This window comes from Lissotriton helveticus, chromosome 3_1 (genome assembly GCF_964261635.1).
Source record: "Lissotriton helveticus chromosome 3_1, aLisHel1.1, whole genome shotgun sequence".
Classification (NCBI taxonomy): domain Eukaryota; kingdom Metazoa; phylum Chordata; class Amphibia; order Caudata; family Salamandridae; genus Lissotriton; species Lissotriton helveticus.
The window spans coordinates 1,570,523,605-1,570,539,650 of record NC_136061.1 but is presented as its reverse complement, the minus strand read 5'-3'; positions in this window follow the sequence as shown (position 1 = coordinate 1,570,539,650).

Genomic DNA, 16,046 nt, shown 5'->3' with positions numbered 1-16,046 from the left:
GGCACTCTGTTCATCACCACCCCCTTTTATGAATCATTTTGTCCACCATAAGCGTGGAAAGGTATACTCAGATGTGAGTCCCTTGCTCATTGCACCATCAGGATTCAAGCAAGCCGGGCCGACGACGCCTGAAATGGCAGAAACCGGTCCCCGGAAGCTTGTTTCCTTCCCAGTACAAGAATTGGCTTGGTAGTTTGGTTTGCCCTGTTCCCATCATGCACTGGGACAGGAACAGACTAATTTGCATATAGCCAAGTTCTGAGCTGGGATGGTGCAGTGAGCTAAAAAACGGTGATGGATCAAGCCCTGATCTTTGGACTGGGTAAGAGTGGTCTGCTTAATTCAGGCACTCTGTTCATCACCACCCCCTTTTATGAATCATTTTGTCCACCATAAGCGTGGAAGGGTATACTCAGATGTGAGTCCCTTGCTCATTGCACCATCAGGATTCAAGCAAGCCGGGCCGACGACGCCTGAAATGGCAGAAACCGGTCCCCGGAAGCTTGTTTCCTTCCCAGTACAAGAATTGGCTTGGTAGTTTGGTTTGCCCTGTTCCCATCATGCACTGGGACAGGAACAGACTAATTTGCATATGGCCAAGTTCTGAGCTGGGATGGTGCAGTGAACTAAAAAACGGTGATGGATCAAGCCCTGATCTTTGGACTGGGTAAGAGTGGTCTGCTTAATTCAGGCACTCTGTTCATCACCACCCCCTTTTATGAATCATTTTGTCCACCATAAGCGTGGAAGGGTATACTCAGATGTGAGTCCCTTGCTCATTGCACCATCAGGATTCAAGCAAGCCGGGCCGACGACGCCTGAAATGGCAGAAACCGGTCCCCGGAAGCTTGTTTCCTTCCCAGTACAAGAATTGGCTTGGTAGTTTGGTTTGCCCTGTTCCCATCATGCACTGGGACAGGAACAGACTAATTTGCATATAGCCAAGTTCTGAGCTGGGATGGTGCAGTGAGCTAAAAAACGGTGATGGATCAAGCCCTGATCTTTGGACTGGGTAAGAGTGGTCTGCTTAATTCAGGCACTCTGTTCATCACCACCCCCTTTTATGAATCATCTTGAACATAACCAGGCAGCCGTCCATGTGAGACTGGACATCCAGTGGTTGAAATTTTGTGGAAGAATGAAATAGGAGCGCCCCCTCTATGTTTCGTGGGTGCAGAGGATCTATATACCAGTGGGTATTGCTTATGGCGGAAGCGTGTGTCCTCAGCTCTAGCAAGGTGAGTTTCTTGTAAAGCCACTATATCGAGATTGTGGCAAATGATATATTTCCACACCTTTTGGCGCTTTTGGGGTGAGTTAAGCCCCTTAATGTTCCATGATCCGATGGTTATCGTCATTATGTTAAAGTGTAAAACAATGTCCCACTGTTAGTTTTAGCCGTCTCATCGTGTCATGATCTCCTGGATGTCTCAAGAAGTGAGTATCCCACAATTGGATGCTGTTGGTAAATACGTTAGAGCAAAATAAATCATCATGATAAAGTATTGGAGAGCCGCCACCGTCACCCTCTCCTCAAACACCAAAAACATCTGAATAAACGTTAACAATAGCTGCAGTTGAGCAACCGCTAGCATGTCCCCGGCTGGGGAAGGAAGACCCCACGGGGACTGAGGTCCCCGTCCGCGCTCATCCCAAATAAAAATTGAGATTTTAGCTTTGTGCGGCTCTAGTGGAAAAAACAGAGTTGTGCATCAACTTACAGAAGTGTGGTGTCATTGCCCCTGGCTGAAGGGACATATTACGAAACAGTTACCCAATCCACAAATATGCGCCATTACCTCAAGGACAGAGGCTAAAGAAGGATCTAAGTCTCAAGGGCACACACAGGAGTAGATCCTGGTCAAAGCCGAAGGAAGAAACAGTCTAAGCGTCACAGGGGCCTTGGGATGCAAAATGAGTCTTACCTCGTCTGAGGGCAAGGATCCTCCTTGCCTTGTTCGATCAGCGTGTAAAATCAGCCAATGACTATCAGGGGTGCTGCATATGTCAGAGAGGTGGCCCCGGCGGTGGCCCCACAGATGGCTTGTAGTGCCAGGTAGATGGCCTCGTAGTGGCACCTTGACGCTTTGGTCTCAACGCCCAACTGAGGCCAGGAGTAGAATGTTCATTTCATGACCTTTACTTGCGGTTCCAACATGAGCTGATGGTCCAGGGGGAAACCGGTGGGTTACCTTGTGTGGTTCCTGGCATTGTTGTGCGGGCAGGTCCTGAGTCTTCTGGGGGAGACCCAGGAGTTCCAGACCAACTTTCAAGTCAGTAACATGGCGTTGTTTGTTGTTAAACTCGAAGCTCAACCCAAATGGGTAGGTCCATCTGTATCGTATCTTGTCGTCACGCAGCTTCGAGGTAATGGGCCTGAACAGTTGCCTTCTAGCCATGGTTGTAGGCGCCAGGTCTTGGTAGATGGTGCATGAGTGGCCCTGGAAGGAGATGTTCCCCTTCTTACTAGCTGCTAGCAGTACCACCTCCTTGACTTTGTGAGAGTGAAACTTGACTTGAACATCTCGCGGATGTTTCTTTTCGCGTGTCGATAGCCCGCCCACCCGATGAGCATGGTTCAGCTTAATTTTTAGAGTCTGGGGACTCAGGATTTCCGCAAAGAGCCCCTCCAAGAAGGCGTCCAAGTCGGGGCCCTCCGCTGTCTCTTCCAGGTCCCGAATTTGAAGGTTCTCTCTTCGGGCCTGGTTCTCAAGGTCCGCTTTAAGTTGTGCCTGATAGAGCTGATCCTGGAGGCCCCGGACATTTTCATTCAGTTCGGTGGTACGCGTATCATGCTCTTGTGTCTGCGTTTCAAGGTCTATCACTCTTGTGCCTACCAAGTCCACATCTTGTTGTAGGGAGAACAGCCTGTCTGTGAGATCGGATCGGAGTTGCTCCATGGACGCCTCTATGTCCTGGCTGAGATCCTTCCAAAGCTCAGTTTTAAAGTCTCTGAACATGCTCAGCAGGTCTTCTTTTGTCAGGGCCATGTTGTCTGGTCCCTCGTTAGGGTTTGGCGCAGGGCTCTTATCTGCTAGCGCAAAAATGTTTGAGACCCTGTTGGGTGTTTTATCGTTGTCTTCTTTGGCGGCATATGGGTACGCCCAGGACGACCCCTGCTATGGTGAGAAGAGACCTGCGTATGGCTCAAGTGAGTAGGTCTACGGGGGGAACATCCTTTACGACGCGGATGTTACCCCGCGCTACCATTACGACGTGTCTCTTACAACGCAAGTTGTAACCACGACTTGCGCTGGAGGGCGCTCAAGGACAAGGAATAGTTAATTTACTATTCCAACACCTTCCCTACCATCCACGGGGACTGGTGTTGGAATAGTAAATTAAACTATTCCTAAGTCCGCACCCTACAGCGCAACTCGTGGTAACAACTTGCGTTGTAAAACACGCGTTGTAACGGTACGCGTGGTAATAGCCCGCGTCGTACCGTCATACATCCGGTCTACGGAGGATGGCTGTGAGGCGGTCAGCGGTGACGGGCGTGTTCTTGGCGCCAAAGAGGGTGCGAAAGGCCATCGCACAAATAAAATCAAAGGCCTCTCATCTGATGAGCATCGCCATTCCAAGTCTTCATGAGCCCCGGGAGTCGCGCCCCCTCCGTTGGTAGATACATGACAACGAGATGAAGGCCAGGTAGAGTAGTAAATGGGCCCGGTGACCGCACGTGTTCAATGTGTCCTCGTGTGGCAAGCCGTTCTCAGCAAAGATGTGTCATCCTACAAAGCACAACCTCCGCAAGGCTCGCTGGGCTGGGATGTGCAGAGCAAGTAAGCTGCCCGGGTGCCGTCTAGAGACGGTAGCAGGGGTCGGGCTGGAGGGTCACGCTACGGATGTTACACGGTCCACTGTTGTCTATGCCACTTTCGCATGTGTTCAGACACTGCGGGGCATGCACCCGATCACGCGTTCATGTGAGAGTCGAGCCGCCCTCACAGCCATAGTAGCGTCGCCATCTTATGGTCAAAAAATGAAAATGAGCAGAAAAACTGTCATTTGTGAGAACTTTCTCATCTGTATTTTTTTGTCACAATGGCTGATTTTCAAAAGAAATATACCAATATGTTCGATAGGCTCCTCTGGTTGCAAAGATATTGGGGTTTATAAGTTTTCCAAAAACATGGGGTACCGAGATCCAACAACATAGCTGCATCTTACATTGATTTTCCATTATGTACGGACAATAGAGAAATTCATATAGTAAGAAATAACAAATTGAAGGAAACCTATGTACTTCTGAAATGTACACAAAATACTGAGGGGCTTATTTATGAGCCCCTTGTGACACTGTTGCGTCACTGTTGCATCACTTTTTGTGATGCAGAGGTGGTGTAAACAATGCATCACATTGCGCCATATTTACAAATTGATGCATTTAGGCAGATGCGTCCCTCTGTAAACCCCTGTGCCACATTATACCTGCATCAGCTATAATGTGTTTAGGGTGGGCGTTCTCCCGCAAGAAAGCCTTGAAGAGGTACCACAGTGAAATCAATCAGATTTCACTGCGCCACTTCTCGGACCCCACTGAGTGAAAACCTTACACCTGCCTCATAGCAGGGGTAAAGGAGATGCAGCGCATTAGGTATTGGCCTCCACCAGGCATGCTGGAGTTGCATCATGCTTACGACACCACTCCAGCAATGCATGAGTTTTGCACCGACAGATACGTCAGGAGTCGTGACGCATCTGTCAACCATTGCAACATGGAGCACCGTAAAATAAATACGGAACATCCATAGTGTCGCAAGGCACAGTGAAAAGTGTTGCATTGTAGTGATGCAACACTTTTTTATAAATGAGGCCCTGACTTTTGGAACAAAGAATATTTATACACCTCTGAATTTGTGGTCACACCTACTCTCATGAAATCTAGAGGGCATTTGTTTGGACTGTCTTTATTCTTGCACATTGGCTTACTTTTGGAAGCTGCAAATGCGAAGAAATCCAATTGGTAATAACAAATGTTGTACTATTCTGTGTTTCCACACATCCCCTGATAAAAACAGTACCCACTTTTGTGGTTGGGCATAGCGCCTGCAACACAATGTGCCATAAATGGGACCTGGAGACATCACATTTCATCTAGCAAAATCTTTTTTTTTTACAATGCTGTTAGCTGTGGAAATTTAGCCCTAGCTCAGCTGCCGCATAGGGAATCCTAAAAAAACCTAGACTATTCTGAAAACTAGACACCTTAATGAGTCCATGTTGGTGCGATTTGGGTGAATCTCACAATGTGTTTTTACGCCTAAGCCCTTGTAAACCTCAAACTTTGGCTAAAAACAAACATTTTCCTCACATTTCTGTGAGGGATAGTTCCATAATCTGCAGGAATCTACATTCTGTAGGTCCAAGCATTCCCACACATCACCTGATAAAAACAGCACATTATTTATGTGGTGGGCATAGCATCCACAAAAGAAAAAGGCCCAAAACCCAACATAGTCATAGAAATCCAGGGTGATGTGTTTTACATGGCTCCCATGATTTCTTACCCACAATGCCCTTAAAACCTCAAACGTTGTCTAAAGCTATGCATTTTGCTTGACAACTTCCGGAATCTGCATGGATCCTCATAATCCCTACCACCCAGTGTTCTCACACGTCTTGCAATAAAAACAGTATTCTACGGATTGGTGTCACTACAACGCGGTTTATAACAACGCATTCCGTTACATCGGAATTTTTACAACGCAGGATCCATTACATCGGATGCCATTACAACGCATGGCATTACATAGCAGATGCTATTACAACGCATGGCATTACATCGTAAGTATAGGTAAGTATACCTTTTTAAAAAAAATGTAATGAAGTTAATTTAATTAATTTAATTTAATTAATTTAATTAAAATACATTTTAAAATAGTAATTAATTTTATTTAATAAATTTAAATCTATTTATTTAAATTAATTTTAATAAAAATTGTAATTAATTTTATTTAATTAATATAATGAAATTATTTTAATTTAAATATTTTTTAAATTGTAATTAAATTAAATTATTTAAAATAATGTATTTAATTTAATTATTTTAATTAAGAAATGTAATTAATATAATATAATTAATTTAATTTAACCTAAAAACACCCCTGTACCCCAAAACCCAAACCCTGCCCTGAAACCTAAAAACACCCCTGTACCCCAAAACCCAAACCCTACCCTGAAACTTAAAAACACCCCTGTACCCCAAAACCCAAACCCTACCCTGAAACCTAAAAACACCCTTGTACCCCAAAACCCAAACCCTACCCTGAAACCTAAAAACACCCCTGTACCCCAAAACCCAAACCCTGCCCTGAAACCTAAAAACACCCCTGTACCCCAAAACCCAAACCCTACCCTGAAACCTAAAAACACCCCTGTACCCCAAAACCCAAACCCTACCCTGAAACCTAAAAACACCCTTGTACCCCAAAACCCAAACCCTACCCTGAAACCTAAAAACACCCCTGTACCCCAAAACCCAAACCCTACCCTGAAACCTAAAAACACCCCTGTAACCCAAAACCCAAACCCTACCCTGAAACCTAAAAACACCCCTGTACCCCAAAACCCAAACCCTACCCTGAAACCTAAAAACACCCTTGTACCCCAAAACCCAAACCCTACCCTGAAACCTAAAAACACCCCTGTACCCCAAAACCCAAACCCTGCCCTAAAACCTAAAAACACCCCTGTACCCCCAAACCCTGCCCTAAAACCTAAAAACACCCCTGTACCCCAAAACCCAAACCCAGCCCTAAAACCTAAAAACACCCCTGTACCCCAAAACCCAAAACCCAAAACCTGCCATAAAACCTAAAAACACCCCTGTACCCTAAAAAAACCCTGCCCTAAAACCTAAAAACACCCCTGTACCCCAAAACCCAAACCCTGCCCTAAAACCTAAAAACACCCCTGTACCCCAAAACCCAAACCCAGCCCTAAAACCTAAAAACACCCCTGTACCCCAAAACCCAAAACCCAAAACCTGCCCTAAAACCTAAAAACACCCCTGTACCTCAAAACCCAAACCCAGCCCTAAAACCTAAAAATACCCCTGTACCCCAAAACCCAAACCCTGCTCTAAAACCTAAAAATACCCAAACACCCCAAAACATATACCTCAGTACCCCAAATCATATACTCCTATACTCATACTTATTTAAAAAATTACTTAAATTAATATATATAATTTATAATATTAAAAAATATAAATAAATTAATTTATTTAAAATTAATAATGATTAAATTAATTATATAATATTAAAAAAAATAAAAAAAACATTATATACTTACCAATACTTACGATGTAATGGTATGCGTTGTAATAGCATCTGCTATGTAATATCCTGCGTTGTAATGGCATCCGATGTAATGGAACCAGCGTTGTAAAAGCTGCGTTGTAACAGCATTCCGACGTAAAAGTTGCGTTGTAACAGTGACATACCGTATTCTACTGGCGAAGGTGGGCCCAGCATACACACTATATAAGAGCCAGAATCACAACATAGACAAATCAAATGTTTCCACTCAAAACCAACACTTTTTGCAATGTGGGTAGCTGTGGAGTTATGGCCTGGGATTGGTCGACACTAAAGGAAACTTACCAAATCCAGACATTTTTGCATACTAGATGAGTCAAGTCAAGTCAGAGAATTTATATAGCGCACTACATACCCAGAGGGTCTCAAGGCGCTTAGGAAGGGAAGGAGGATTACTTGTCAAATATCCACGTTTTAAGTTGCTTTCTGAATGCTAGGTGGTTCTGGGTAAGGCGAAGGTGAGCGGGGAGTGAGTTCCATGTTTTAGCAGCCAGGTATGAGAAGGATCTGCCTCCCATGGGGGTCTTGTTGATGCGAGGTACAGTGGCGAGGGCTTGGTTGGAAGAACGTAGTTGGCGGGAGGGGGTGTAGAAGGACAGACGTGAGTTGAGGCATTCCGGTCCGATGTCGTAGAGTGATTTGTGTGCGTGGGTTAGCAGTCGGAAAGTGATTCTCTTATTGACGGGTAGCCAGTGAAGGTCTTTCAGGTGACCAGAGATGTGTTCGTTGCGCGGGATGTCTAATATGATCCTGGCTGAGGCGTTTTGGATTCGTTGGAGTTTCTTCTGGAGTTTAGCGGTAGTACCTGCGTAGAGGGTGTTTCCGTAGTCCAGTCGGCTCGTGACCAGAGCATGGGTGACTGTTTTCCTGGTTTCGGTGGGGATCCAACGAAATGTTTTTTTGAGCATGCGAAGAATGTTGAAGCAGGATGAGGATACGGCGTTGACTTGTCTGTTCATTGAGAGTGAAGAATCCAGGATGACGCCTAGGTTCCGTGCGTGGTCAGTCGGGATGGGTGCTTTTCCAAGGGCTTCCGGCCACCAAGAGTCGTCCCATGCAGAGGGGGATGTACCTAAGATGAGGACTTCTGTTTTGTCTGAGTTCAGTTTCAGACGGCTTTGTTTCATCCATTCGGCAACTTCTTTCATTCCTTCGTGTAGGTTAGTTTTGGCGGTGCTGGGGTCATTGGTGAGAGAAAGGATTAGTTGAGTGTCATCCGCGTAAGAGATGATGTTGAGGTTGTGTTGGCGGGCGATGGCCGCGAGGGGGCTCATGTATACGTTGAAGAGGGTGGGGCTGAGTGAGGATCCTTGTGGTACGCCACAGATGACTTCAGTGGCCTCGGACTTGAATGGTGGAAGGCGGACTCTCTGGGTTCTTCCGGTGAGGAACGAGGTGATCCATTCAAGTGCTTTTCCTTGTATTCCGATGTTATTGAGGCGTTGTAAAAGGGTGCTGTGGCAGACTGTGTCGAATGCTGCAGAGAGGTCGAGGAGGATGAGGGCGACTGTGTCTCCATTGTCCAGTAGAGTTCGAATGTCGTCTGTTGCTGCGATGAGGGCGGTCTCAGTGCTGTGTTTTGCTCGGAAGCCAGATTGTGAGGAGTCGAGGGATTTGTTGGCTTCGAGGAAAGCGGCGAGCTGGTTGTTGACAGCTTTCTCGATGACTTTGGCCGGGAATGGAAGGAGCGAAATGGGGCGGTAGTTTTTGAGTTCGGTGGGGTCCGCTGTGGGTTTTTTCAGAAGGGCGGTGAGTTCAGCGTGTTTCCAGTTTTCCGGGAAGGTGGCGGAGTTGAAGGAGCAGTTGATGACGTCTCGGAGGTGCGGTGCTATGACGGAGTCTGCTTTGTTTAAGATGTGGTGAGGACATGGGTCTGTGGGGGATCCTGAGTGGATGGAATTCATCAGGCGGATGGTGTCCTCAGTGGAGATTGGATTCCAGTCGTTAAGGGTGTTCACGGGGGGAGAATGTTCAGCAAATGGTTGGGTGGGTTGGTCTCCGGGTTGGTTGTCGAAGCTGTTGTGGATGTCTGCAATCTTGTTGTGGAAGAATAGAGCTAGGGAGTCGCAGAGGGCTTGAGAGGGGGTGATGTCGTTGGAGTTGGCCGAGGGATTTGAGAATTCCTTGACGATGTTGAAAAGTTCCTTGCTGTTTTGGGTGTTGTTGTCGAGTCGATCCTTGAATGCTGTTTTCTTGGCCTTTCGGATTAGTTGGTGGTGAGTGCGGGTGGCGTTTTTGAAGGCGTCCTTGGTGCTAGTGGTTGGGTCTTTTTTCCAGGCCTTTTCAAGGGAGCGGCAGAGTTTCTTGGACTTCTTAAGATCATCGTTGAACCATGAGGCCTTCTTGCTGCCAGGTTTGCTTTGACGTTTTTTCAGTGGTGCTAAGGTGTCGGCGGTGTTGGATAACCATAGGGTGAGGTTGGCGGCGGCTTGGTTTGGGTTAGAAGAGTGGGCTGGGGTGTTTAGCAGGAGCGATGAGGAGATCTGGTCGATGGTGATTTTGTTCCAGTTTCTTTGCAGAGTTGGTTGGAGGTGGTTGGTGGGTTTCGGCTTGTTGTAGGTGAAGTGAACGCAGCTGTGGTCAGTCCAGAGGAGATCCGTAGTGTGGCTGAAGGAGACATGATTGCTGGAGGTGAAGATGGGGTCGAGTGTGTGACCTGCGATGTGGGTGGGGGAAGTGACTAGTTGTTTAAGTCCGAGATTGGCGAGGTTGTCTAAGAGGGTGGTGGTGTTGCGGTCGTTGATCTTTTCAAGGTGAAAGTTGAGGTCTCCCAGAAGGATGTAATCTTTGGAGGGGAGCGCGTGTGGAGTGATGAAGTCCGTGATGTCTTCACTGAATTTTGCGCGGGGTCCTGGTGGTCTGTAGAGGAGGGTGCCTCTGAGTGTGGTCTTGGGGTCGATGTGGATTTGGAAGTGAAGGTGTTCGGAGTTGGCGAGGTTGGTGTCAGAGCTGGTTGAGATGCGGATTGATTTCTTATGGACGATAGCGATTCCTCCTCCTGTGTGGCCGGTACGGTCCTTGCGTGCGATCTTATAGTCTTCAGGGATGGCAATGGTGATGTCTGGGGCGGAGGAAGCGTTCATCCATGTTTCTGTTAGGAAGGCGACGTCTGGAGAGATGGTGTCTAGTAGATTCCATAGGTCAATGGCGTGTCTGTGGACCGAGCGGGTGTTGAGAAGGATGCATTGTAGGTGGTTGGGGTCGGGAGTCTGTGGAGTGGTCGTAGCGAAGTAGTTGTAGGTGCCGCTGAATTTGCAGGAGTAGCAGGAGAAAGGTCCATGGGTGTGTCCAGGAGCGGCTTGGACGCAGTTGGGGGAGCGGCCGGGGTTAAGGGCTAGGAGGGTGGTGGCATCGTAGGTAATGCGGGAGGACTGGGCGGCGCGAGGGGCAGGGGGTCTGGCGCTAGGCGCGGTCCAGGCGCGGACGGGCGTAGACGGGCTTACCTTTGGCGCACCTTCGGCGTGTCCGTAGCGCGTGGACGCTGCGCGTCGGGACATCTGACATTAATGGACTGTGGAGGGGGCGGAGCGTGGGAGGGTCAGCAGGGAGGCGGGATCAGAGAGGCGGGTCAGGGGAGAGCCAAACACAAAATGGAGGAATGAAAGTAAAAACAAACAGCGAAGGCACAGTGCAATGCTCGCCAGCAAGCTATCAAAGGCACCTAAAGCCTGCACGAAGAGTTACACAAACACAGAATTCTAGGCGATGAATGAATACACAGCGCTAATAAATAAGCACAATTGGATTTCCTAAAGGCACCTAAAACCTGCACGAAGTGTTACACAAACACAGAAGTTTAGGCGATGAATGAATGAATACACAGCGCTAATAAATAAGCACAATTGGATTTCCTAGGTGCTACACGATAATGATCTTCAAAGCGCAACAGTATCCAAGGCGCTGCAGTGTAAATGTAAATGAGCAAGAGCTTCAAAGCGCGACTATGCACAGAGCGAGGCAGATAAAACTTAAAGTTTTCAGAGTGCTACAAGAGTGAGATCTTCACAGCGCGATTATGCTGCCTGAGGCTGCGATACCAGGTGCAGTCGGGAGGTCGAGGATGAAAGAGGTTTCAGCTGCGGTCAGTATGGGCTGCAGAAGGATCGAGCAGGGAGCGTGGGGGAGCAACCGTTCCGGACGGAATCCAGGCGGTCACAGCTGGGCTGGGACTGAGGAGAGTCAGCTATTCGTGTGTGGGAGGGTCAGCAGGGAGGCGGGATCAGAGAGGCGGGTCAGGGGAGAGCCAAACACAAAATGGAGGAATGAAAGTAAAAACAAACAGCGAAGGCACAGTGCAATGCTCGCCAGCAAGCTATCAAAGGCACCTAAAGCCTGCACGAAGAGTTACACAAACACAGAAGTTTAGGCGATGAATGAATGAATACACAGCGCTAATAAATAAGCACAATTGGATTTCCTAGGTGCTACACGATAATGATCTTCAAAGCGCAACAGTATCCAAGGCGATGTGTCCTGCATGGATTTCACTATGTGTGCTTACCTACAATGCCCTACAAATCACAAACTGTGCATAAAATTCATACATTTTCCTCAAGTTTTTGTGACAAAAATGACGGAATGTGAAGAGATCCACAAACTTCCTACCACACAGCATTCCCCCACTTATCCTATTAAAAACTATATCCTTCTTGTGTGTCTGGGCCTAGTGCCCACAACAGAAACAGATGAAACCCATGGCAATGGAAGTCCTTCTCGAGGTAGACTTGAAGTATTTATTGCAGGCTTGACATATTTATTGCGAAAACCATATTTTTAAGTCAATAAGCGTTTAACAGTAGAGTGTTTTAACTTTGTATTACAGTCTGTCGTATTTTTGAAGTATTTTTTAACATGGAATCTCACAGATTACTGTAGTAGATAAGGGTTTTAGTATTGGTTACTCCTCTGACACATCACAAGGATGGAATATTTTCATTGTGATAATCTTTGTTAAATCCTGACAGAAGAGATAGCATTTTCCTTGCCAACTCTAATTTTATATACATGTGCAATATTATGACTGTATGCCTGAAGGTGCCTTGAGGGAAAGTTGACACTCAGTACAGTAGGCCTGAGTTAGTTGTGGTGACAAGTCAGTGATAGCTACTTAAGGTCTTATTGGTTCACTGGGAAAAGTTATGTCAGATTCCTCTGTTTGCTATGAACTGTTATAATAAAGCCAGTAGGCGTAACTTACTTTTTGTGAAAAACATATGTTAACAGGAATAGGCTTTAAGGTTGGATTGCTATTACACTATGTTAAAGCCTGAAGGCCAACCTTTGTTACATGGAATCTCACAGATTGGCATTGTAGACAAGGGTTTAGATGTTGGTGACCCAATCAAACAAACCATGGAGATAGACTATTTGCACTATGATAATCCCTTTCAGGAGGGATTCTATATTGTTTAACAATTGTAATTTTGTGCATATTTGTAATTATATTACTTTTTACTTGATGGTTGCCTTTTAGAAAAGTTAAGACTAAATTGAGTAGGTCCGGTTGGTTATAGAAACAATTCACAATAACCAACTGGCCTGATTGGTTCATTTGGAAAAGTTATGCCAGAAGTCATAGGTCTGATCTGTGTGTGTACTTTAATGGCAGGGTTGCTGGACCTGTGCTTTAAATTTCCATTTGCCTCTTTTTAATACCCGCCTTACACTTTTTCCTTCTCCTTGTTTCGTTTTAATTTTTAGAGAATACTACAATCAATTAATCAATCAATAAGAACATTTGTAAAGCGTACTACTTACATGTGAGGGTCTCAAGGCGCTAAGGGGTGGGGGAGTGCTGCTACTGTTCGAAAAGCCAGGTCTTGAGGAGTCTTCTGAAGGTAAGTAGGTCTTGGGTCTGCCGTAGGCAGGTGGGGAGGGTGTTCCATGTCTTGGCGGCGAGGTGGGAGAATGATCTGCTGCCGGCGGTCATTCTTTGGGTGCGGGGGACAGTGGCGAGGGTGTCGTCGGTGGAGCCGAGCTGGCGGGTGGGAGTGTAGAAGCTGAGACGGCTGTTGAGGTCTGCTGGTCTGGTGTTGTGGAGTGTTTTGTGTGCGTGGGTGATTTAATTTGATTTTTAAATTTATAAATGGCAACGAATGCCCAGAGGCGTCTTGGCGCTAACAGCTAAAAGGTCGAGTCAGAATGGAGGCGGGCGCATTAAAGGGCTGCTTGAAAAAGTCAGGTTTTTAAAGATTTCCTGAATAAGGTAAGGTTTGAGCTGTTTTTAATTGAAAGAGGTAGGCTATTCCAAAGTTTAGCCGCTCTTACCAGAAAACTAGGAGCAGCTTCTGTTGTGCCGATCTGAGGTTCCTGGAAGGGGCAAAATACATTATTCTAGAGGTCAGATAGGAAGGACCTCTGCCACGGAGTGCCTTAAACGTGATGCAAAGTACCTTGAATGCTATTTTTTTCCGAACCGGCAGCCAGTGAAGTGCCACTAGCCGCTGGGCCGCTGATTCGTGTCTGGGAATATCCAAGATCAATCTAGCTTCTGCATTCTGTAGGCGCTGAAGCCTGCTCAAATGTTGATTTTGGATCCCAAGGTAAAGAGCATTACCATAATCCAACCTTGAGATTGCAAGGGCAGTTACTACTGTTTTCAGGGCTTCAGGAGGAATAAAAGACTAGAGGGCAGTTACTACTGTTTTCAGGGCTTCAGGAGGAATAAAAGACTAGATCTTTCTGATCAATTTTAGTATAGCCCAGAACCTTGCCGTAAGGCAGTTGATCTGACTGTCAAAGGTTAACCAACAGTCGAAGATCACCCTGAGATTTCAAACCTTGGAGACTGGTAGGGGGCAATCGCCCAACTCAGCGGGTGACCATTTCGGTGACCAGCCCAATGGATTGGTCCCTAGCAATAGGACTTTTGTTTTGCTGCCATTTAATTTTAGACAGTAAGATTGCATCCAGCTATTAACATGTGACATACAGATATTAAAACGCTCTGCCACCTCATCTTCATGGTTGGTAATTGACACCACAATTTGTGTGTCATCTGCGTAGCTGATTACTGAGAAACCAAACTGTCTAATCAGAGCGGCCAGAGGGGCCACATAAACATTGAAGAGCGTCGGACTCAAAGAAGAGCTCTGAGGCACTCCACAATGCAGATTGAAAATTTGTGAGCTTGTTCCGCCTACTTCTACTCTAAAAGTTCTTTCGGAGAGATAGGATAAAAGAAGTGTTGTGGCCGAGCTATGAACACCCAGCTCCAATAATCTCGATATTAGAATATTATGGTTGACGGTATCGAAGGTCGCCGATAAGTCTAACAATATCAAGGCGGCCTTCCCGCCTCCATCGAGAGATTTCCTAAGCTCTTCGCTTGCCGTAATTAGAGCAGATCTAGTCCCATGTCCTTCTCTGAATCCATTCTGAGAATGGTCTAACAAATTGTTTGAAATAATAAAGGTAGAAAGCTGAGTATTAAGAAGTTTCTCCAAAACCTTAGAACCAAACGGAATTCTGGAGATGGGCCGATAGCTATTAGGATCGTCGGGGTCAGAGTAAGCACGGAAGCTGTTTTCCATGCTATTGGGAACTTTCCGCGGTGTATGATTCCCCTGAACAGATCTTTTAGTCGAGTGCTAAGCTCATCAGGATAGAGATGGAATACTTTAGGGGGCAAGGGTCAGAAGGGGCCTCTGATTTAGTGTCTTTGATAGTTTGTATAATTTGGTCCCTGCTGGGTGGGGAAAAGGAAAAACTCAGAGGGTTAATAGAAGAAACAATTTTTGCAGGAGGCCCATTAGAGATGTTTCGAAAGGTGTCACAGACTGCTTGCACTTTATCGACAAAGGCCTGGCCCAGGGTGTCACAGAATTCTGAGTTGTCAACCGAAATAGCTTTATCGGGGATTTTGGCCAGTTTTTGACAGTCTTGAAGAGCTCTTTACTCGAGTTTTTAGATGCTGTGATCTTGTCTACATAGTATCTGTTTTTTTCCTCCTTAATTAGCTTTTTATAGGTGGCCAGTGACTGTGCATATTTCCTTTTCAGCTCTATGTTATAATTTAATCTCCATTGTTTTTCTTTCCTTCGACATAGCTGTTTCTGGAGGCTTAGTTTGTCTGAAAACCAAGCTTCAGATGTTTTTTTTTCTCCTTGTCGAGGAAGTTAGGAGAGGAGCGGCTGTATTGGCTGCCTGAGTGATCCAGTCAGTGAGATTATGGTCCGCAAGGTCGAGATCTAGTCCCAGACTAGGTTTATTCTCTTGAAGACGAGTGTGGAAGAGATAAAGGTCGATTTTATCCCAATTCCGATAGGAAAAAAATCGAGGGCGGTACGGACCCTGTTTTTGTTTGAGAGGTGGCTTTGATTGTAAATATGATGGCTTTATGATCTGACCATACTACCGGGAGAATCCTGTCAATGCTAATCATAGGATTGGAAGTAAAGATACCGTACAGAGTGTGACCGGCATCATGGGTGCTCTCTTTTATCAGCTGTTCCAAGCTCAGCCCTGCCAATACCTCGAGAAAATCGCCATTAATGGCGCCTGAGGTATTCTCTAGGAGTTAATTAAGATCACAGAGGATGGTTTAGCTTGAATAGTTTATACTAGATTCCAAGAATGGAGTGAGTATGTCGAGCAGAGGTCGCTGAGCTTTGGGTGGGCGATAAATTAGAAGGCCATTCAAGGAGTCATTGTGATTGAGTAGGACCTCAAACGCGAGCAGTTCACAGTCCAGTGAGGTGCCCAGCGAGGATGCTTTAACTG